The sequence below is a fragment of the Prorops nasuta genome, unplaced genomic scaffold (assembly GCF_024137725.1).
Source record: "Prorops nasuta isolate Cenicafe-Biocafe unplaced genomic scaffold, Cenicafe_Pnas_1.2 PNAS00008, whole genome shotgun sequence".
NCBI lineage: Eukaryota > Metazoa > Arthropoda > Insecta > Hymenoptera > Bethylidae > Prorops > Prorops nasuta.
The window spans coordinates 1,998,171-2,021,590 of NW_027116805.1; the positions used below are offsets into that span (position 1 = coordinate 1,998,171).

At 41.4% G+C, this 23,420-nt stretch overlaps 1 protein-coding gene across 2 annotated transcripts in view; it reads left to right on the forward strand.

Moving 5' to 3' along the window:
• Positions 1-20,285: 20,285 nt before the first annotated feature.
• Positions 20,286-23,420, forward strand: part of LOC136775327 (netrin receptor UNC5C-like) — a 31,294-nt gene continuing 28,159 nt past the window's right edge. For both annotated transcript variants that reach the window (XM_066730005.1, XM_066730006.1), the window contains exons 1-2: positions 20,286-20,563; positions 21,421-21,542. The gene's annotated coding sequence lies outside the window, so the exon portion shown is untranslated. The remainder of the gene's footprint in view (positions 20,564-21,420; positions 21,543-23,420) is intronic.

Genomic DNA, 23,420 nt, shown 5'->3' on the forward strand with positions numbered 1-23,420 from the left:
GAGGAAACCGCAAAAGAATTTTTGTCCAGTAAGTGTACAGGGAGCGTGTAAGTGATCAGTGATCGCTATGAGTCAGACTGACTCATAATTACGCTCCAATTGTTGTCCCCTCCCCCCTCCCACTCTATTTTCTCGTTTCCTTCTTCCCTTCCAAGTAGAAGCCCCACTGTGTCTGTCAAGTCATGTTTTAATGCGTTACACCGCCCCCGTGCAAACTTACTCTCCTTCTGCTTCCACCTTGGTCCTTCCTCTCAAGCACAAATTCTCATTTCTTCCACCAAGCTATGAATTCACTTCATCAGTCAATGCTCTCATTTCATCTTTTTACCTCCACTCATAAATCAAACTCGAATATTCATACGAAATCCATCGTCCCACTCATTAATTTTTGCAACATCCTTTTCTTTCATTGCCACTCTTCAGCATCTTACTCATTATTAAATACAACAATAAGAATATATTTTTACTGGAACAATTATCTGCGTATAATTAAAGCACTTTGGAAGGATATTTATAATTAGTGTTTCCAAAGGTTCTTTAAGAATCTGCTTTCTACAGTTAATTACCAGTGTGGAGAAAAATGGGTTTTTTGTAGTTGTTGTTTTTTCAGACTCATTGCGACTTTCCAAAGAGATTCTGACAGAAATTATCGTTGAGGTATCAAGCAGTAAAAAATTCCTGGCTCATCCATTCTCCTTAAGGAGGGGGGGCTAACTAGCAATGAGAGGAATTTAAAGCGGAGATTCTCCGTAAACATCGCGAGACGATCCATCCTTCAACTGTCGGAATGATTGATCAAGTGAATCTAGTTCGATGCTTCTTGCAGAGGATAAGACTTAACCCGTTCTCTCCTAAATCGATCAGATCCTTTATTTCCTTGATGGATCGCTAATTTTCCCGGACCGTCTCTCCTAAATTCCACACAAATTTTATCGTCAACCCTGTTCCCCCTCGCTCGCTTTAACTAAACTTTTGTTACGATAAAATAATTTCAAATAATTCGACCAATTTTACAATCAATACAATCCTCAATGATACATCGAAGCTACTGCATTTTAGTTGCATTTTTATATAAATATTGTAGCAATATATGTTTATTAAATTTAGGAGAATGAATTCTTTGCACTTTGGGCGTGAATTAACGAAATGAGAATTTTTTTAGAATTTTTCATTAATTTGCAAGGACGAGGGGGGACGCGAGAAGAAAAGGTACGTTACGGCAGTTTTCAGGATCATAAAATTCGCGTTTCCTGCGGCTTGGACTAAAAAACGATAAGCCAAGGGGTTCTTTTGGTGAAAAGTGCAGGCGCCATTATCCTGGCCATTGTTCTTGCAGTGGATTCTGGCTGCGCGTCCGCTTCGCGCGATAAATATCGGCCATGGTCCATGGTGCCACCCCACATCCTTCAGGATTTCTGGATGGTCCTGGAGGGCGGTAAATAAAATCGGTAAACGTCGCGACGATTTACGAAGGAGAAGGCAGTTAAGGTTTCCGCTCGATCTACTGTAAGCACGGCTGCTCGATGTACCGATACACGATAACCGTGTTTCTTCTTTCTCCTGCCGCCATTCGATAGCCGAGTCCTTCAACGGGGCTTTATCGTTCCAAACTGTACTCCTTCGTCCTTACTACATATAACGTAATTTCCCTCCAAACGCTAAAATTCATCGGAAAAACCATTGTTTCTTCTCTCAGTTGTATCCTAAAACATCAATAGGCACATTAAAAAAACTCTCCATGCACATTAGCTGTAACTCCGATTATTTTATAACATGATTAATCGATTATTTCCTACAGCGAATATACTTAATCGACATAAGCTTATCAATTATAAACTTTTGGTTAAATTATACGGCATGGGTTAAAATTGGAGGTATAGAGTTGTGTTACGAGCTACGAGATATTTCGGTGAACAGGTCGCAATCGATTTATCGGTGCGTGTAGCGATACGTGAAGCGCCTCTGTAAAGCAATAATTAAATTAGCATGTCGGAAACCGCACGTACCACCGGAATGTCGATTCGTCCACTGTCGAAATCAGATATTTCAGCGACCACCAGCGAGAATGCCTTAGATCGCGTGCAGGCTCGTTAAATATCGAGCCGCCAAAACGGAGCCGGTTCTCACGAAGGATGAGAATTCGTCGTTAAAAAATGTGGAGCAACAGTTTAGCCTTTAAAATCAGCTGAAGTGAAATAATTGCTATATTTACAATAAAGATGCATGGTTTAAGAGAAATTTGACAAAAGGCGAGAAAATTGTGCGATTCGATAGGGAAATTTTCCAGATGCGATCGAGCCTAATGGATTTTCTTGGGTCGCGATCATTTGCGCGTTAAAGGCAAAGGGGAAGGAAGGTTGAAGGTGGGATTAATTTCAAGGAATGGAGGATCCGCATGCAAGAACAATTAGCTACACCTCTTCGTGGCCGAGGTACGCGATAAATCAGCAAACCGCATTACCGCAACGGCCAACGCACACAATGCCTGTAATTCTCGCCCACTCCGAGTCCAGTGAGGAAGCCTGGACTCGCCTTGTGGCCTGATCATCCCGAAATGACACGACTGGCAACACCGCTAATGACAATAGCCTAGTTTGTCCATTTCCGCCTCTAATGAGACACTCTTTTCCACCCCACAACCATTGCAGCTACGAACGACACACTCTCCTGATTTTATCGAGCGACCGTTTGCAACTCGCTAATTACACCCACTCGCCACTCACTCGAATTTACATCCCACCGTGATTTCTCCAATCCAGTCGATCTATTAATTAGAATTTTCATTATTTCATTCAATTAGGTAGTTGGTATTTTTGACATTATCGCGCAGTCACGTGAATTTGACGATTATATATATATTTATATATAGATATAGACGAACTTTGGAAATTGCTTTTGTTTCTGAATAATTCAAGCGTGTAGATGCCGGAGCGTTTCGCAAAGCATCTTCGTGCTAACGCGTGATTAATACTAGCCACGATACGACATAGCCGTCGAGGATTCCATTTCTATTTTCATCCAGGGTATACGAAGGCGCGCCTCCTCCTAATTACGGCAGATATGTCATCCGCGCGACTGCATATAACCTTGAACACGTCCCGGTCTGGTCCGTGGCGCAGCAGCATTGAATTAAGGGAATTCTACTGGAACACGATATACTATACAACCTATGTATTACATATATATATATATAGTATATAATATAGTGCAGTACATATACCTATACGATCGGGAATCCGATCGGATCGGGAGCCACCGGGAACACGATCCTCGGGATGCGTTTCAGCATTGGAAATGGAACCTAGCCTGGGTCATTCTCCCAGTCGCGGTATTCGAGGTGAGAAACGTGAGAGAATAGAGAAGCGAAACGACCAAGCTATGCTGATAGGATCCTACTAGGGAATCCGCAGTCGTTTATCATTTAATAATGTCCCATTTAAATCAATAGCTCTTAGAACTACCAACACCATGCAACGTTTTGCTCGATAGCAAACCGTACCTGTAAATTCATTGAATTTCAATTTTTATATATACCATTGAGAATTATTACTAATTAAGCATTGTATATACGTTTATAAATCTTCAGAGGCTTATTCCATACCCACTAATTTTCAATGTGTGCGCACGAGGGAGATGATGTTCCCTCGTCAAAAGTAGCGAATCCTCGCAATTATCGCGGCAAGTAACGGTTGACGTGGTGCTCTCCGAGACTTTGTTCGCGGCTAGGACCGTGGGCAATTTGTTTTGGCGACAAAGCGCGGCAAAACTGCTTGGATTTGATCCAGAATGTCTCCCTTATGGCGCGTGTCTTTCGTTTCGCACGAACGAGCAGTCGCGTGCTATTCAAATATCCAACCCTACTCTCCGTATATACGCACATCCTTTTCATTTATTTTTCTTTCTTTTTTATCTCTTATCCATTCTCCCACTTTTCCTTATAAACTGCTCTTATCTATACTCGGCAAATCAACCATTTGCATATATAACAAATAAATACGCATAATTTAAGAGAATATTAATAAATTAATAAATCAACTTGTTGTTGAATATTTTATTTCGCGTAATTTTTTATCAAAAATTTCGCACAACGTGAAAAAGATGGTCCCTGTTTGTCGAGAAGCATCATGGCGGAGATTCCCGTTTGTCAAGGGGATTATTCTCTCCCTTCTTGTGCCAAGGAATATTAAAATTCCCCGGTATCTTCGTCGAGTCCTGCGATTCTTCTCTCCGTCTTCCCATTCACACCCCCAACGACCTCTCCCTCCATTCTTTTCACATCTCGCGAGGTTCTCAGATTCACGAGTCCTGCAACTCTAAGCCGCTTCTTTTCTAGAACGGTATTATTTACGATTATGGCGAATTAACAATTTCATTTCGTAAATTGTACCATTTATTATATACATGTATATAATATATATATATATAATGTTTGGTACACCACGTATTCGTATTAAGCGATATCATTGGGAAATTCTACATTTTCCTGGCAAAATCCATTTGACTTGGAAACATCGGCGTCCTCGAACGAAATTTAGCATGAGTAAAACGTTGAGGAGGTTTCATTGTCTCGTTCGAGTGGATTCTCAAAGTTGGCAACACAGCTTGAAGCACCGCAGGAAATCTAAATGCGAAATTGCCGAGCGAATCACTGACGGAATAACAAAGTTAGTTGGAAGTCCCTCACTGGTGGTCGATAAATCGGCCTTTTACCAGCGATTCGCAATCGCAGCTTGCTCCAACTGGAAACTCTTGGCGAAAGGATTGGATCGACGGCAGAGATCGCCAATAGCGGAGCAACGGATGACGAACCGATTGTGCTAAATAATCTACAGCTGCATTGAAAGGCGATAGTCTCAAGTCTGAATAGTTGAGCGAGTTCAAGGCATTACATACATTGTACTCCACCTTCAGAAAATACTATCTATGTTTACGCCACGAATGTCCTCATTCCCGTAAGCGTTCCACATATACATATGTATAACCATTACATTCTCAAACATATCACAAGTTACAAAATCCTTCGTTACTCTGGAAAGCCTATCGTGCGTATTGTAACAATTGCTAAACAAAATATATCGCGTTATTATTGAGTTGTTGTAAACGAAAAAATTATAATTATTATCATATATACATAGAAATAAACTGTGTTCTCGTGCCTGTTATTTGCCTGCAGAGGAGGCATGGTAGATTGCCATCAGTTAGAAATTGAGAAAATCGCGATTGTCGATTTTTGTCCTGCACGCGACGATAGGAGGATACATGTGGATACATTGCCAACGGGGCAATTGTTTATTTATCATCGATCCGCCAAGCACGTCAACTCAATTAACTCGTATGTGTCACGTCGTAGGGAAAAATTGCATGAACTTTTACCAGCACGTGATATACACAGGTCTAAAGTTGCTCGCGGACAATGCGATATCTATACGAATTGTCCAGTCGAGACGGAAATACATAATCGAATTAACGAGAATCGATTCCAGCCAAAACTTTTTTTATATTATTTTATAGAGTTACATAGCACCCGCATCATTCTCCTCATTGACATACTACGCTAGATTAACGAAAATCTAACCTACTATCTTTAATTGCCTCGAACAATCATCAGGAATCATATCCAATATCACTTAGAAGCACTTGACACAAATCGCTCGATATTCGATCTTGAGTCGATATATATATATATACAATATTAATCAATCTCAGTGACAGCCCACTTGGAAATCTAACATTATCGAGTACTAATATTACGAAAATTGTATTATTAACGATTTTGTCTGATTTATTGTGTGTTTCTCTTTTTTATTTAATCGGTACTACTGTTGTCCGTCTTACTATCGAGTTAAACGTGTCGAATGATATTAAGGAGAAAAAGGTAGATTTACCGGTAAAAGTAATGAGAATTGATGGGAGAGCTTTTTTTTATTTCACTTTGCAAATAATGAGGATGTAAACGGTTGGAAGGTTGCGTATTGAGGAAGCGGTAATCACTTATCTTAATCCATGTAAACGATCGGGACGTAAAATGGCGTTTCTCCTTAACGATCGAGGGACAATAATCGAGTCGAGCGACGGACTTAACGTCAATCAGCCTTCCAGCATCGCTTTACTCGAAGCTTTTATTTTTACGACCAGCCTCGCTATAAATCAATCCGTTTATACGGGCCCCGCTCTGCTTTTTTCCATCCAAGATCCGACATTGTCCTGATTACGACGATTATTAATTACCCACCGATGAAAGGACTCCGATTTATCACCTTTCCAGCGATAAATAGAAAAACTTCTCATCGTTCCTTTTTTTCCATTCCCTCTCTTTACCTCTCTAAATTGTCTTATCGCTCGTTCTAGGACTATAAAGTGGCCGCTCGTGAAAGAGATAACGATTTCGGCCCCATCCCTGTCTACATGAAAACGCCTATTTTCCTCTTTATAGCTTTCAATCTAAATTCCTCTACTCTTCCAAAATACATTTACTTCGTCTCCAAGTGATTTTAACCTTATTAATAAAATTTATTATGTAACATTCACCCTCTGTTTGACATCGTATTTTATTTTTTTATAAAAATCATTTTCATGTATTTTTCTAATTTAATTACTCGTTACACTTTTGTTCAATGTTTTTTTCCAGATGAAGAATTTAAATGAAAATAAATTAGAATAGATGAAAGAGCTAGGTGATACATCTTTTCATAAATTTGAATTATCGTAGTTTGTAGCTAATAAATCATTGATCACAGTGTTCAGTAGTGAAGGTAGTGAAACGGAGATGGAAAGAGGAGAGAGAGAGAGAGAGAGAGAGAGAGAGAGAGAGAGAGAGAGAGAAAGGTTAAGTATGAAGTAACGAGTATCAACTCTAATAGAGCCACTTCGTGTCATCATAACGTATGATAAAACCGGAGCTGGCGTTGCTCGCGTGGGTCATGCCGCGCTAACATAAACATTCATTAATCCAAATCAAATTGTCATATCTCGTGTTGCTCAAGAGAGCCGACTTCCTGCTTACTCCCATTTTCAGCCCATAACTTTTCACATTATTACGGATTAATCGAACATACGCCTCTGACTGCTCAATTAACTTTTTTAATTCGTTTCAAGATTTTCTACCACTTGAAACAAAGGAATGCAGATGAAAATTCTTGTGGGTATAAAAAGAGCTACGATTGATTATACGAGGAACAATCTAGCCGGATAATTAATTCTCGATACAAGCTTCCATGGTTTGCAATTATTTAAATGTACCATTACTAATTAATTTGCCAGTGGCTAAAGATTTGTTAAAGTCCTGTAATATTTATAGGTTACTTCAGCAATAATCCACACTTAGCTAGCTACATTTTGCACGCCAATCAGAAATCTTTACGACAATACTCGTTTCACGGGAATCGGTTCTTCGGAGAGTTACACAGTAACTGCGACCCACATAGAAGTTTAATGACTCATAGATTTAACCTATTGTATTTTATCTCGATCTATCCATTCGATCGATTACAAATCCTTCTAAGATTCACACAATCTTCCTTTCCCATCGGTGAATCCTACAAGTCTATCTTGCATTTCGAGGAGGAAATATTAACAAGAGAATTCAGGAAACATCTTATTGTTCCTATAGAATTTGATTTATTAGTGAAACACTGTACGAGGATGCTCGAACATTTTCCAAGATTTACACCACGTTCAGATAGTATTTAATGCACCTTAACTTATATAGAGTTTACTTTATGCGCTGTTTACTGACTGATCATTGAATCACGTTAAGGCATCTGCAAATAAAAATAAATTTTTTATTACAAGAAAATATTTATTACATCTTGCATGGTGCAATTTATTTATTCGCTTTTTACCAACTGGTACTTTCCAAATAGCAATAGTCAGAGTTGAACAACAAAAGTTTACGGCTAACCGCTCCTCGAGATGATTTAAACTCCAGGCACTCCAGACGCCTCGAAGAAGATATACGGTGAATATCACTCGAGCGTCTGGTTTACGTCAGAGCATATACTATTTATAAAAAGATAATTGCTAGCTGATATTAAGTAGAACAATCCTGGTCGAGCGTAATGATGAATTGATAAACTCTTGTTTTCAGTGGAAACATCAGGATATTTTGGCCCTAGGAATGAATGTCCGTTAAGTTTCAGCGAAATTCATGGGAGCATCGCGACATTCTGGAGGGTTGAGGTCATGAAATTTAAATTCACACTTGGCTTTCCAGGCCAATTCTCACCTCGTAGTTGGAGATGGCTTAGTCGAAGCTAGCCGATCGTTACAGGACAAAGTTTTGCACGAGTTGGCCAAGTTAAATCGTACAAACACCATCCAATAGTCGAGGACGAAACACTTTGGTGGCCCTTGAGTCAACTCTCAAGTCCTAGTTGCCTCTGGACTTGAGCAAAACAATGACGTGATCGTATAAGTCTGTCCAAAATGATACTCGGATCACACGTGACTCACTATTCATCTATCTTAAGAGATACACTCCAATTTTCATCTGAAAAGTAAACATTAAGCTTTTTTTAACTATTATATCTCGAATCTTTCAAAAACAAATTAATATTTTCACTCTTTTACTCAAGAAATTCATCTCACAGTCTAAAACGATAAAATCATGGAGAGTCGGAAAACTTTCCATCACACCCTTGCCTCGCCTCGACTCGACAGAAGAGAAAAACATAAAATTCCACTATCATAAACTATCACCCAAGTATTTTCAAATGGTAGTTCAGGCTTTGACTTTCCCATGCAGAATTTTCCGATCCATCTATTTTTGGCTGGAGAATTCATAGTACAACGTCTGCTAACGATAAAATCATGGAACCGAAAAGTTGACCCATCTTGAGAAACTTCTCAGGACTTTTCAAGAAAATCATGGGACTCGACCGCAAGGTCCCATAAAATTAAAATCCATCGTAATAAAGCAAATCCTTGTGTATTTCGCGTGACCAGTTTTTAAGGGTAGTAAATTCTCTCGACCGCAAAATCATAAAATCTCTCAATCGGTTTATTTGTTGTTCACTCGTGGCCGCATTTGGGGATACGCGGAGGGCACCGAGCTTGTTGAAAGAAGAAGAAGAAGAAGCGAAGAAGAGAGAGATTTTTAGGATAAGTGTGAGGTGGGGGGAGGATGAGTGCTGTGTATAGGGATCCGGTAGCTCTTACAAGGTGAAGGAGAGCTGCTCTTTTGACAGTTCCGTGGCGGCCAGCAATGGATTACAAGTTGCACAATGCTGTGCCGGCAACACCGGGCCCTTTGTGCCACGAACACACTTCTTCGTACACCCGGAAAAATCCATTCGTCCTTAATTCGCTCGTCATAGCACAATGGCCTCACGTTTTCCACCCAGCATTGCTCCACAGTTGCGCTTCTTGTCCGAGAATTCGCTTTCTTCCCCCTCCCCCATTGTTCCTGCGTTTTTTCTTATTTCTGCATCTCTCTCTCTCTCTCTCTCTCTCGATTTCCCTCCGATGCCTCCCTTTACTTAGATTTTTTTCGCCAAACTATACCGGACCCCAGGCAACGGCCACATCTGTCCTGACCTGTTCCTGATACCGATCTAGCTCGTAGAAATCCAGATATATCGAATTACTTCTGCTAATCCCTCAGCAATCTCGCAAAGCTCCTTAACAATTTATTTCTACTTGTTACGTAAGTTTCTCAAATTTTTCTGAAACTCGAGAAATTCTTTGGTCCATTTATAGTTTTCTTTTTCATTTTAAAATCTTCGTTGGCGTAAATTACAATTTAGTATCTGCACGTGAAGTTTTTACGAGTTAATTTTGTAGACGAGAAAAAGTGGAAAATGAACTATTTATGGGGAGGGGTTAAATGTGTAACAAATATGTATATATATTTACAGCGGAGAATTGTAAGATGTGTTGGAGGATGGTTAGTTGTCTTTTTTTGTGGGATTGTGGTTGGACAGCCTCATTCGTCTATTAATCTGACCTTTTGTACCGCCTATCGATCACTCCTCTTCACCATGGGGGCTCCGTGTCTCCTTCAAATCTTCAACCTCCTCCCTTCTTTCCTTCAACTAACTACCACTACACACTCCAGGTATTCCCAGGTAAAAGCCACACGCTGCGTTACCCAATGTCCTTCTCCTTGTCTTCAACCCTGGGAGGTACTCGTCAAACAAATATTAATTACATCGATTATGTATCTATACGAAAAATCAATTTCTCAATTATTTATGCGATTCACTTACTTCTTCTGCTTCTGTATAATATAAATTAATTTCCTAAATTTTACAACGAACCTTCTCGTAAATTACTCTACAAGCGAAGAAAAAAATTGATTATACTTTATTTAGCATAAATTACTCGTTCATCTATCAGTAAATTTTCAAGTATACAGAAGGCAATAAATACTTTGACAACATTACGCCAGATCATTCATTAGATGCAATCACACACTGAATAGACAGAAACTGTGTCGTTCTTTTTCTCAGCCTTGAGAAGCAGTCGACGCGCGCGCCCGCGAACAAATATAAATTATATTAATTATCCCTCAACATTTTTGGCCTGACAAGACACGATGTAAATTTGGAGATTTTATCTGATACGCTTTAATTGATTTGTTTCGACGAACAGATGTTGGGCGAGCGTGGCCAGCAAGAATATGCGGGCTTTGCCCTGAAAAATATCCGACTCATTTATAATTTGTTTATTTTTGAAAGGAACAGCACCGGCAAACAGTTTCTTCGTCACAGTATACACAAATCTATTTATGTTTCTCCATTTATTTATTGCTTATCTGCTTAACTTTGGATAGCCAGCAGTTTTTGAGCTGCGGAAAAACTTGTTTTCATCTCACCCACTCTCCTTTTTTCCAGAATTGATAGGAATCTACCAGCGAAATAGGAAAAATCGAGACAATCAGATATCAGAAGACTCCTGAGAAAAAGTTAATTTTTCCAAATACTGAATGCCAATTTAAATTCGAGGGTAATAAAATTAAAAAGTAGTGAATAAAAATGATATCTCTACTAATTAAACTTAGAAGCATTCAACGAGTGCAATAACAAGCAAAACATTTAAAGAGCAAATGGTGAAATAATTATTTCTTGAAGAATGAATTTTCTAGTCAATAACGTAGAATATTTTGCATTCTGATATGTGGCAGATTGGTTCTATTCGCGTTGAGATTTTATTTTATGATGATTGATCATCTAGGTGCAGCCCATAAATAAATCCATGGGATGTTTTCAGGCAAACATGCTGGATCATCGGATTACAGAGAGAAATCTAGAGAGACGCGCTTGTCCGATCATGTGTCACCGTGCTTCATATAGTGCATATGTGAAACTATAACCCATAATAAGGCATATAATCCACATAATACTAATCCATAAGTGTGGCAGGAGGGGGTCCGACGTTTTCAATTGGCTCATTCCCAAGTATTCGAAGGACGTCCCTTCATCTAACGCACGCGGTATATAGGGACTATTATGGGATACCTACTGAATACCTGGCTGAGTATTACAGGGGGGAAACAACTGTATAACAAGTTATTTATACGAATCAAGAAAATATGGCAAATTATGTAAGAATGATCGAAAATTCTGAAGAAAATTGATGAGAGAGATTGAATTAATAGAGAATCAGGGGGGAGAGGGACGCTAGTGATTTTCGATGAGACTGAAATAGAACGGGGGATTACCATAGGCTGGAAGGATGAATTATAGCGATGGTTCTCGATGATATTGGATAGGAATAGTAAAAGGAGTGAAATACGTTTAGCGCGTATAGAATGATGAATAATATCGGGTGAAAGTGAGGAGACCGGCTATCTGGCAAGCGATCAAAAGAACTAGATCAACTTCGCATTGATTCTAGGAAATTCTGGTTTCTAGGCATAAGAGTAGTTGTGAATAGGGCAGCGAACAGCGGGCAGCGGGCAGCGTGCTCGAGTACGTCGAGTATTGAAATTCAGAGGGAACGTGGCTGGCTGGCACTGGCGTATTCAGGATTGCATAAGTAGCGCAGCAGGCGCATAAAGCCTGTTGCACAAATGCATATCCCGCAGCGAGAGCAGAGATTCCCGAGTGCCTACTCCAGTTACCAGCCTCGTTCACAATTATGTCGTCCGCACTCTCGTCGACGGTAAAATTTCCCAAAACGAAAAAGAAAACAAATTGAAAATCGACGAGAAGTATAACACGCTCGTGCGAGTGACTCGAGGCTGGTTGGTACATAAGTTTTAAATTGGCCCAGAGACCGAATGGAACGTTAATTTTCTACTCGATCGCATGCTCAATGGTGCGAACGTGTGTGTGCGCGCGCGCTCGCGCGAGCGAGCGAGCCCTGCTCTGACCTTGAAAAGTGACAAAAGACGGGTGGATCGAGGCGAAATTTGTTTGTGGAAGCTTGAGGAAGGGGAGAATGAAAAACTGTTGACACCGTTCGGGTATTAAGGTAAAGGCGCGCCATATGCGAGAGCCGTGCAAGTTTGAACTCATTGTTGGTACCGGGAGCGAGAGTGGGTATAGCGGGATATTACCATCCGGCATTAGCGAGCTAATGAAACGTGAGTTGGATTCGAGCCGGTGGTGTCGCGTTTCCGGAAGCTCGGATCGGAGGGGCTCGCGCTCAACGGGAAGGTCTCGTCGTGCCACTGCTGCCAGAAGAAAAAAGCAACCGGCTGGATATGAAGAGGGAGAGAGAGCCAGAGTAGTATTAAAGCAGAAGGGAGAAACTCGATCAATTTATTTATTAAAAACGCTTCGTGCTCCTTTGTTGCCACTGTGCCGCTGCTAAATTCCCACGGGAAATATGACGCGCTTAAATAAGAGTCGAGCAATTGAAAGGACGAATTAGTTCGCTGCAATCCGTTTGCCAAGGAGTTTCTCCAATGATTGCTCGCCGATCAAAGAAACCCTTTTGTAAAACAAAAAGCTCCATTTCTTTTTCTTCTCTTTTTCATTTTTCTGTTTAATGCTTTCCCCGACAATTTCTTCCAAACGGACCTTCCAAGTGGGTAACGTTTAAACGGGCAAAATAAATAATAGCTGCAGAGAACGCGAGACGTGGATCGGTATTAGGACTTGAAGAAAGTGAGAAAATGGAGAGGGGCATTAGGAAGGTCTACAACAGCGATGGTGCATGGCGCCAGGCAGAACTCAACCGACCGATTCGTCCTGCATTCTTCAGGGTATATGGGGGACAATTTGCGGCAAGGGGCTCTCTTTACAATTAGCGGTATCTGCCGAAGGCTGCATTCTTACAGGTCCGCGCGCGAGAGAGAGAAGAGAGAGAGAGAGAGAGGGCGAGGGATGAGATATCCAAGAAACCGAATGAATTTGCTTCCTCTCTCCCCTACTCGACAGAAAGAAGACCGACCTGTCATTAAGGGTCTCTCGCGATTAGATTGTGCTAATGGCGAACCGCTGTCTCCCAGCATCCTCTTAGCTTTTGTCTTTCTTTCTCTCCATATCACTCTCTCTCTCTCTCTCTCTCTCTCTCTCTCTCTCTCTCTTCACTATAGAAACCAAAAACTGGGAAACCTATAGAGGAAAGCGAAAATTCGAGAACCGCGAAGCTTTCCATTGTAGCTAGCCTCCTGTTTTCCACCACTCCACATCACTTTTATGGCGCTTTTTATTTCGGCACGGGAAGACTCAGGCACTTATCGCTCATCCTAGAAGTGATTTCCTCGATGGCCATGTGTTTTCGTGGGAATCGCGTCATATTGGTTCCAATCCCAAGAGCTTCAGTGCCATTCATGTCCAAAAGTCGTACACTCCGATCTCAAGTGGATTTTCCAACCAGAACTGCGTACCGTAAAAAGCATCAGCCTTTATAAAGAAAAATCTACCATTCGAGCTGAAAAATGTCGTAGTCTTGAAACAACGGGATTTGAGTTTTTCAAGTTACATCGATTTGGTTTGGTTGAAACCATTGGGAAAATTATTATGTGAAATGAGAAATGAGCTGACCGTGGAAAATTGAAATGAAGAAGGTAGGCTTGTCTCGTTATTGAATTAGAGGAGAGAGCTCCGTCGAATAAAGAAGGCTTCTTAGCGTCATCATTCCACCTAGGATGCAATCTGTGCAGAAATTACTGGGCACCAAAATTGCTGGGTCGCCGCCGCCTTTAAGAAAACCACCGTGCCATTAGCGGCAGCCTCCTTCATAGTCGATATCAGCTTCGTTGGTAAATAATGCCAGGAACGAAACAAAGAAGCGTCCCATCTTTTGTTTCCACCGAAACACTCGGAACGCCCAAAACCAACCCCCGCATGTCCTTCTTACTCGTAAAAAAAGAAGAAAAAACTCCCCTGCTTTCGTTTAATTCAATCCTCAATTGCCTTGCCCGTTGAATTCCTTTCTCGCTTTATACGAATTCTATATGGTTATAGACAAAAACCAGCACGCGAAATAAATCGAGTAGAAAAACTATGTACCCTGGCGAGAAACGAAAGTTTGCAATGATCGTAAATATTTCGATGGTTGGAAAGTGCCGGGTAGCTGGTCACATTAAAATCCCTTCGCTCTTGGGTGGTTATTAGCGGGTATCACTGTTCTTCGGCAGTAAAAACGAGAAAGACTATAGAACTAATAACAAAGATCGTAAAATATCGCTGTAATAAAATTCTGACCAATTCCCATAGGAATCTCTTACGCATTATTAGACTTGAATTGCCAAAAGAACGCTGGTTCAATAACGATCTAGGCCTTTACGAGAGAAAAATCGCCATTCCTTATAGCGTAAAACGATTAGCAAAATGTTCGCGCAACGAGTAAACTTTGGTTATAATGATCCAAATCGCTCGATACGCGAATTCAATCAGGAATTGGGTGGACGAGATTTTTGGGTTAAGAATTCGTGATGCGAGTGTCAGACGCGTTCCTGAGTTTTATCTGGCTTGGTCAGGAGAGTAAAGAGGATCCGTGAGTGTATCGGGAATCTTTCAGACGTTTATGTTTACCGAGCTGAAGATTTAGGAGAGATCCACTTACCTGCGATCGAATTTGAAGTTATACAGCGGGGAAGATTTGTCGTACAAGTTATCGATTCCATTAGGTACTATTAACAGGCGGGGCCAGGTGCTGCAGGAACCCAAACGGTACGAAAAGGTACGGAAAAGATACCTGGGAGAGTTCGAGACGCCCAAAGTGGATTCATTTGTTTTAACCTGCCAGATCTTCAGCTACAGATAAGGGAGTCAATCCCAACGGCCACTCCCGAAGGAGCTTCGAATATTACCGACTATCCGTTTTCCTACCCAGCCTTCACGACCCTATCCTGAAAAACCGAAGCGTGCCTTTTTTTCTCTCAGGTCGCTCGAGTTTCACGCTGCAAGGGCCACGCGTGTAATTTCAAACGGCGCACTCTCCATTTTCCCTTAGAAAATTAATGGACTCTTGTAAAAAAATGCAGAGCTCCGAAGTTCAAGGTTAACATTTCTCCTATTTTTTATCTGAAACCTTAACAGGAACATTGGCAATATAACGTGGCCTGAACAGTGAATAAGTTTTCGTGGAAAAGGAGCTTCGGTCGATAAGAATCGCAATCTCTCGAGGATCTTATTGATAAAACTCGTAGGCTGTTGAAATTGCATGAAATAGAGGTTCGGTGGCGTACGTTTGTAAAAAAGTTGAGAGCAAGAGTTTTTCTTCTCGAAGTGGAAAATTTTCCCTGGCAAAGTGCAGGAGTAGTTTATCGATGCTCCTGGCTGAGGAATATTTTTTCTGGCTCTCATTCTCGTTCCCGTGGATTGCTTTTCTTAAGAGGGAACTCTTGTAAGGTCGTTTCGTTTCGCAGGAGGTCAACGAAGTTGAAGTACCCCACCTTCGAGCCTCTCGAGAACCCGAAGAGACTCGATCGAAATGGGGAAAAGCGATGATTCGGTTTACGTAGGCCCGGAAGTTTCCCTTCCCGTGCCAATCACCCACGTATATACATTCAATATTTCCATTCAATCATTACAATCTGATATTACCTAACCTCTTAAACTTCTTTCTTAACTCTCAACTCCTCCTGCTCATGGGTCTTGTCGAAAACTTTCCATTCTATGCCTCCCAGCTTTCTCATTTTCCAATTTTCAATAATCAAGCGTGTATTTCCGGGGTTGTAATGTCCGTAGCACGTGGCAATCATGAATTGTCGTGCTTTGGCCAAAATTACGTGATGCCGCATGTCATTTAGTGGAATGAAAGAACGTTTCGACATAAGAAACAGGGCTCCATGTGCGCTGGAGGTTTCGGAATGAGTGCTCGACACGTGTTCCCGTCACTGCCCAGTTGGCCAGCTTGAGTCAATTTGAATTATTGTGAAATGTGATGGCCTCGTCTCCCCACCAATTCTAATAAGTTCATTCGATAAGGTCTCTTATGAATGTCACTCGAAAATATCATGGAGACAACAATCTCAGGCATTTTTCACAAATAAACACAATCATCAATATATAGTCCAACGATTGAAGAATCTCGTTGCTCCAATGAAAATTACACCTAAGTTTTTTATTCGTGTCACTTCAGCCTCTCCACAACCAGTTAAACTATCATAAATAAATTGAACAATATGTATAGTGTACATATTTTTCTTTCGCACAATGGAATTAACGAGGAGGAAATCAAGTAAATATAGATTCAGTCTATAATTTCATCAAACAAACGCACTAATGTAATTCATATTCAAATTTAACCAGCAGGACCGCTGCTGCGGAAATAAAGCAAAAACTTCTAATCGATTTTTTCGATCCGGTTTTACAAGCGGCTCCCCTACAACCAGTAGGTCCGCATCCTTTCAATAGTAGGGAGGCCACATTGACTTTCCGGCTCCTTGACAAAAACGAGTTTCTATGTGTGTACCACCTACGACAGTCTGGTCTCGGAAATAGGAAAAAATTAACCAGCGTCGTTAAACTGGAAAATTACTCATTGGTAATTTTTTCAGGAGAGCTGTATAATAATGGAGAGAAAAAATGTGTAAATAATTGATATAGGTTGTGTTTCGTGCGTGTACATCGGGGAGAATTTAGCACTGGCGAACGAGTCGTTATCGAGAGACAATCGAGTTCCCACGTGCGGAGGCGAGGAACGCTGTACCTTGGAAAATGGCACCCTTTTGATGCTGAGGTGAATGGAGGAAGATGATAGGCTCGTAATCCTATATAAACACGGTTATTTTTATGCCATTACGGGGCGGTTCCGTAACGGCTTGTGTAGTAAGGGCTTTCCGTAATGCTACGTTCGACTCGTTGTGGAAGGGGCCTTTAAAATTCGCCGCCTACCGATGACCGCGCTGCCCGAAGCAGGAGGGGGTGAGAAGGGTGCACCCTTTACTAGATTCTAAAAACTGCCAGCGGGGGGCCGCCCATGATACAGCCCTTCCTAACCTTCCCCATTCGGCCCTAGAAATTCCTACTTGCCAGCACTTTTCTCTGTATCATCCTACCAAAAGTTCTATCGAACCCGTTCTCGGAACCTCAACTTCGTATCTCACGAGTGACTCGATCACTTTTTAACGAGACACATCTGTTACATCGACCAAAGTCTCTATCTTCTTAACTCTCTGATTTTTTACACGATAAAACCATAAGCTTGCCACGATAATCATAGGAAATTATAGATTTCTATTACAAACTTTTGACCTGAACTAATCCTCGTTTGGGGATTTAACGGTTGGTCTATATATATATATATATATATATATATATATATATATATAAACTACTCCATCTCTCGGATTTAAGTTATTTTTTCCAGCAAGCATTTAAGATTGGATTTTTCGACCATTGCTGTAACATGTAATTTTCTTTGGATGATTTAAAATCCTTTGTCTTTCCTCCTAGGCAATAATAGCTACACAAAAGATCCTCTTAAAAGAAGATCTAAATATATATAATATTTTGCAAAATCGAGGAATTCGCATGTACCTTGGTATATCGAATTATAGTTAATTCGAGGAGTGTTTCAGATGGAGAAAAATGAGGGAAAGGAGTCGGGATTCTCATAGGGAATGTAGAGAGCTGGAAGAACTCGAAGATTACGAATGAGTGGTGAAAAATTTCCTTGCAGCAAGAGAAGGCCGCGAATTTAGAGCTTGTTACCGTGTACTGTCGGAGGACCCTCGACCGGCACAAGAAAGAAACTCGAGGGCCCCCACTCTATCTGCTCCTTATACTCTAGCCCACCTTTCCCCACTATACACTCCACCGTTCTTCTTTCCCTCACAAAGAACAACTTCGGTCCACATGGGCTACATTGACCGGACTTGTCAGCAGACCTCTCCACTCTCCCGTCTTTCGTAGAAACGACGAAACACTAACTGTACGAGTCCCTGAACCCAAAATCATGCAAACGGAACTTACGAAAAGATACTCCCTGTCTTACTCGAGCAGCTGACCTCAGACTGCAAAAGTTGGATAGGCCAAATTGGACCCGAAACTTTTCTTCGTAGCAAAAATAAAAAATGATTACGATTGAAATTCAGACGCGCAGAGTTCATCGCGTTTGTTATAACGTTGATGATATTTTTTCCTCGCAACACAATCAGTCGTACATGGGGTTAACGACCAAACATACATGCATAAATTATAAGTTCGTGTTTGTCATCGAGCAACGATTTATCCAGGTAATTACGATTGCATTTGCAAAGAGATGGAGAGTGTATATGCGACTCATTAAAATGAGAAAATGGCGGATCTAAAATGACAGTCGATGTAGCCGGAGTGTTTGCTTTTGGTAACGGCGTGTTAACGAGAAGTGGCGATATTAAGCGATGCTATATTTGATTACAGCCTTGCTAATTGCGCGTGACCATCTCTCGCTCGAGACGAATAATAGCACGACGAATAGCTGTAGGGATGGAAGCGAACGTTATTAAATTATTGTAGCGTAACGCTGGGACATAAATTGACACCGAAAACGCCACCAAATCGGGCAAAAGTCAGTTATATACATTTGCCGGGGCGAGGATTAAGCTCGGCGACGACGACGTCACTGGCGGCTGCTTCAAATTCCTCTTATTAATGGATTTCTTGCTGCTGCCCAACTACGAGGGTCAATATTTATTTATCCTCGCGGACTTTAGCGACAAGTCCAAAGCGACCGAGAAGATGTCACTCGTAAATGAATGGTCAGTATATATTTATTTGCTGAAATAACAAATTTACGCCACTGACTCTGGTGGCCGGCATCTGCTCCAAAGGGAATCCCATCAATGTTTCCCTCGTCTACCAACGGCCAACGAAATTTCTCTTTACCATTCTATCCGTTTAAACAAGTTAAACACCGCTGGAAAATATGTCGGATCCTGGTTTGTCAAATAATTTCTGAGCAAAAAGAGAGAGGAAACGGGAGATTTTCGAAAGATAAATATCCTTGGAGAAAAGATTTCTAAAGATCGAGGGATTGGTTGCTGGTAAATAGATACAACTACAGGTCGGAAAAGAAATGATCAAACCAATTTCAATACACATAATAATTGGAACAGTTTTTACAGAGATAGACGCGAGTCCTATCTAACGTCTACATTTGTGAAATCTCTCGTATCTCCAGGTAGCTTTTCGCACACAGAGCCCCGAACCTTCAATTTACATTGAACGAGGCGATAAATAGAAGACCCAGTGCATTCCACTCAATGCCGATATTGCGACTACATTTTCGAATCTCAAAAACGTTCAGCCACATTCGCTCGATATATATGTATGCGACGACACAAATCCTAGCCTATAATCTCCTGATACAAACTGAAATATCTCTATACCTACTCTCTTCATCCGCAGTCCGGTTATATTAATATATTAATGCAAAATTGAAAGCAGCATTAATGGCAACGAGAATCTTCGTTTTTAACAAAAGAATTCGATGGATTTTAAAGTTATGAAGAAAGGGATAAAAATGAGCGAGGGGAGAGCAAGAGTATTTAGCGAAGAGAGTTGAGATCGGTTGTGCAGGATCGCAGTGGACCGTTCTGTTGGTGAGTTGAGTATGGTATGGTGCGGTATACAGCACATATAATCGTGAATCGTGGGTGCTTTTCCCTTCCCCAGTGCGACGGTCGCCCCACTGCCAACGGCGTCCACCCCCACCAAGTCTTCACTATCACCACCAGCAATATCTGCGGGACGCCCAACGCAGCACTGGCGCGGCGCCCGAGAAGCGAAGGGCTTCCCTCTCTCTCTCTCTCTTTTGCTCTCTCCCCCCCCCCCTCCCTCCCCCTATATCCTCCTCTCTCGTCCCAACTCGACTCTACTCGGCTCGGTTGACTCGGTTCAGCCAGCTTGCCGAGGCTCGCTCACTCTGCTCAGCTTCAGTTCAGTCAGTTGGCCGACATGAGCCGCGCGAGTCGGTCCTTTATACGTTTCTCCCACAAAATTCACGCTCTCCCGTCAAACTAGTTCTCTCGGAGCTTCCCCTACGACCTTCATCCCCTTACCCCGGGACTACAAAATAGCAAGGATACTTTATTCCACCACTGGTTCTCACCATCCTCAATCGTCTCCCCTTCCAGCCGTTCCTCGCTTTTTGGATTAACTCGATTACCTCGCTTTTTCGACCTTGACGTCTGTGAACAAGCCTCATGGATTGTGCTTGACATGCGTGCTTTTTCACTTGTGTGAGTTTTTCACTTTTCATCCGTGCTTTGGGTATCTCCCTTCCCACAAATATATAGCCTGGCTGAAATACGAGTCATTTAAGTTTTGGAGCCATTGCCATGCGTGCGTTTCAGCGTCCCTTCGAAATTTTACCACCGCCACTCTTATTTTACTCTTTAAATTTGAGCCTCCCTCTGGATTACTTCAAATATCTCTCGGGACTTGACCATTCCTCGTCTGGTGTTTGAAGGGATAGTCAAGTTTTCGGAGCGTAGGTCTCTAAGAAACAACAAAGTGTCGATCGTAACTCAGGGAACTGAATTTCTTCAACGTGCATCGCGATCTTTAGGTTAGTCTTGGACTGGTTCCATAAGCTTCAAGGTTTTCACTCTCAGCCAGGGGGAGGGAGAGAGGGGGGGGGGGTGTTCATAATACGCGACCGGACTCCCGCGGGCCTTAAAGCGACCGCTCGACATAGCTCTCGTACTTGCCACAATGTTGAAGCATTTAAAAATGAAATTTTGCCAAGTTTTTTTCAAAGCTAAACTCTAGCTCCTTATGAGACACCGAACTGCCCGTCTCCCAAACGGATATCCGAGTGTCCAGGGAGCTTTATACGAGTTCCGGAAAGTTCGCGTTGAAGACTTGGATTTTCAACAAGTGCCTTTCCAAGTCCGCGAAACTTTTTCCATGACTAAATTCATAGTGAAACTTAGACGGGGACTCGTAAAGTTTCCACTGTATTCATTGCTGGCCGGTTTAACTTTAAGGTCCGTGGTCCTCCGTCAGCGAGTGAAGGGAGGGGGGAGGGGGTGGGAGACTGCCAAAGTACGTAACATAATTGAGTAATCGTTTTTTCAAATGGAAAATTGTGCAGTGAAGAGATGACATTGGATGGGACGGTGTAACGAACTGGAGATAACACGGCAGTGTCAGTGCAGTGGGGTTAAAGTGCCAGCCGATTTATGGATAACCAAGAAACGGTGATCTTCTCAGCAAGTAAGTGCAGTCAACTTATTATCTCCGAGTTGTCTCGGTTGCATAATGCATGCGATCGCTCCTCTTTTTCTTCTACCCGCGAATTGAATCGTCGAGATTTAATCCGTCGTTGTTTTGCAACGCGAATGTTATTAATCGGACGATTATTCATACAAGCTTGCACAATGTTCAAGCTCGCTAGAAATAAACGAGTCTAATTGGTCAAATGCCTTGGAAAAATAATGCTATGTATTCCTCTTAAGAATTCCTACGATCATTCATATATATATATAATAGACTCATTAAAGCGATAAATTCCTCTATAGATTATCCGTCGAGTTTATTGATCAGTGGTGCAACAAATTCGCACATATATAAATAATCCGATTAATCAGATCCACCGTAATTTCAATTCAATTCGAGATCCAATCTAATCGCTAGAGTTTTGCGCGATAAGCCGAATGACGAGAGAGCAAAATCAGTGATTATTTTCCTTTGTTTCGCGTGGAGCAATTTCCAGTCTTGAATATATATCGAAGCGTTATTTTCTGGCTTGTAGGCACATTCGTAGCAGGGCGTTTTGCTGGCAATTTTTTTACCGATCGAGTCTATAAAACGAGCGTGAAACGACGCGTAGCCAGCTTCTAGAGCGTAAACACTATTTTCTAGTATATTTTCTAGCAATAATGTCGGATCGAAGCCTCGGCGTATCTCTGCAGCTGCGCCAGCGTCCAGAGAAAGCATTCGGTGCGTTGGAGACCAAGAATCGAATAGTTGGAGAGTTTAAGGCTTTCGCGATATCGCATTTGAGAAAGGAACGATAGGATCGTTGACGCAAACTTTCGGAAAATGGAGCAAGGATAGCTTATATCCTACAATTTACCCTTCAATCTTATCCTTTCTACAAATTCCTTTTATCTCGCGCCATACACCATAATCCGATTAATGATGTATGTATATATATATATATCTATAGGTATATCGTTTGTAAAATAATTTAAATTCATCCCTCCATTATCCTACACCTTAATCGACTTTTCTCAAGCTTTTCACTTTATCTATTCAAATTTTTGTTCGCTTTCGACTAAATTCTCGCAGTTCTAATGGCTGGTTTAATAATTGACATGGGTGTGCGAATTAAGTTTGCAGCGCAATATACGGAGCTATAAGGGGAAAGTGGTTCTTGTATATGCAGCTTCGATGTAGATTTACAAACATTCGTAGCACTTACCAGAATTACGTATACAGGATCACGTCCTTCGGCCCCTGTAATGGTTGCAATAAGTTCTCAACGATTTATGCCAAATATCTCACCCGCCGTTTCCATCGCTTCAAATTTGTAGCCACCACCATCCCAGCTCATTTTCCCATAAATATACACGAAATCCTAAGCAGCTTTTCACCCTGAATATTTTAACCGTCTCACCAGACGCGAAACTTCTGTTTTTAGCGAAAGTCTAACCGATCATTTTTACGCATAACCCATAATTCTCGTGGAATTATCCACATCCACAAGATTCCTCCAAGGAAACCTAATGCAATCGTCTGGAAATATAAAGGAATATCTTTGGCGTATATAAACAGAAAGAGAATATTTGTAAGCCACAGTACCGTGAAAAATTGCTTCACTCTTTCCTTATCGAGACTGTAAGTAATGATGGGTCGAATTTGGTCACGTTGACTAATTTCTATAGGGGCAAAAAATTAAACCTGTCATCAGTCTCTTATTTCCACAGGCCGATAAACTTATTTATCAGGCCACCAGATACAACGTGGACTAATTTATTAAGAAAAAGTGAACAGGATGTTTCTGTAATTACAGGGTTAACGCATCTCGAACTCCAGATAGCATTGCTAGGAGTATTATAGACTAATTAATCATGTTGATTATAAGGAACG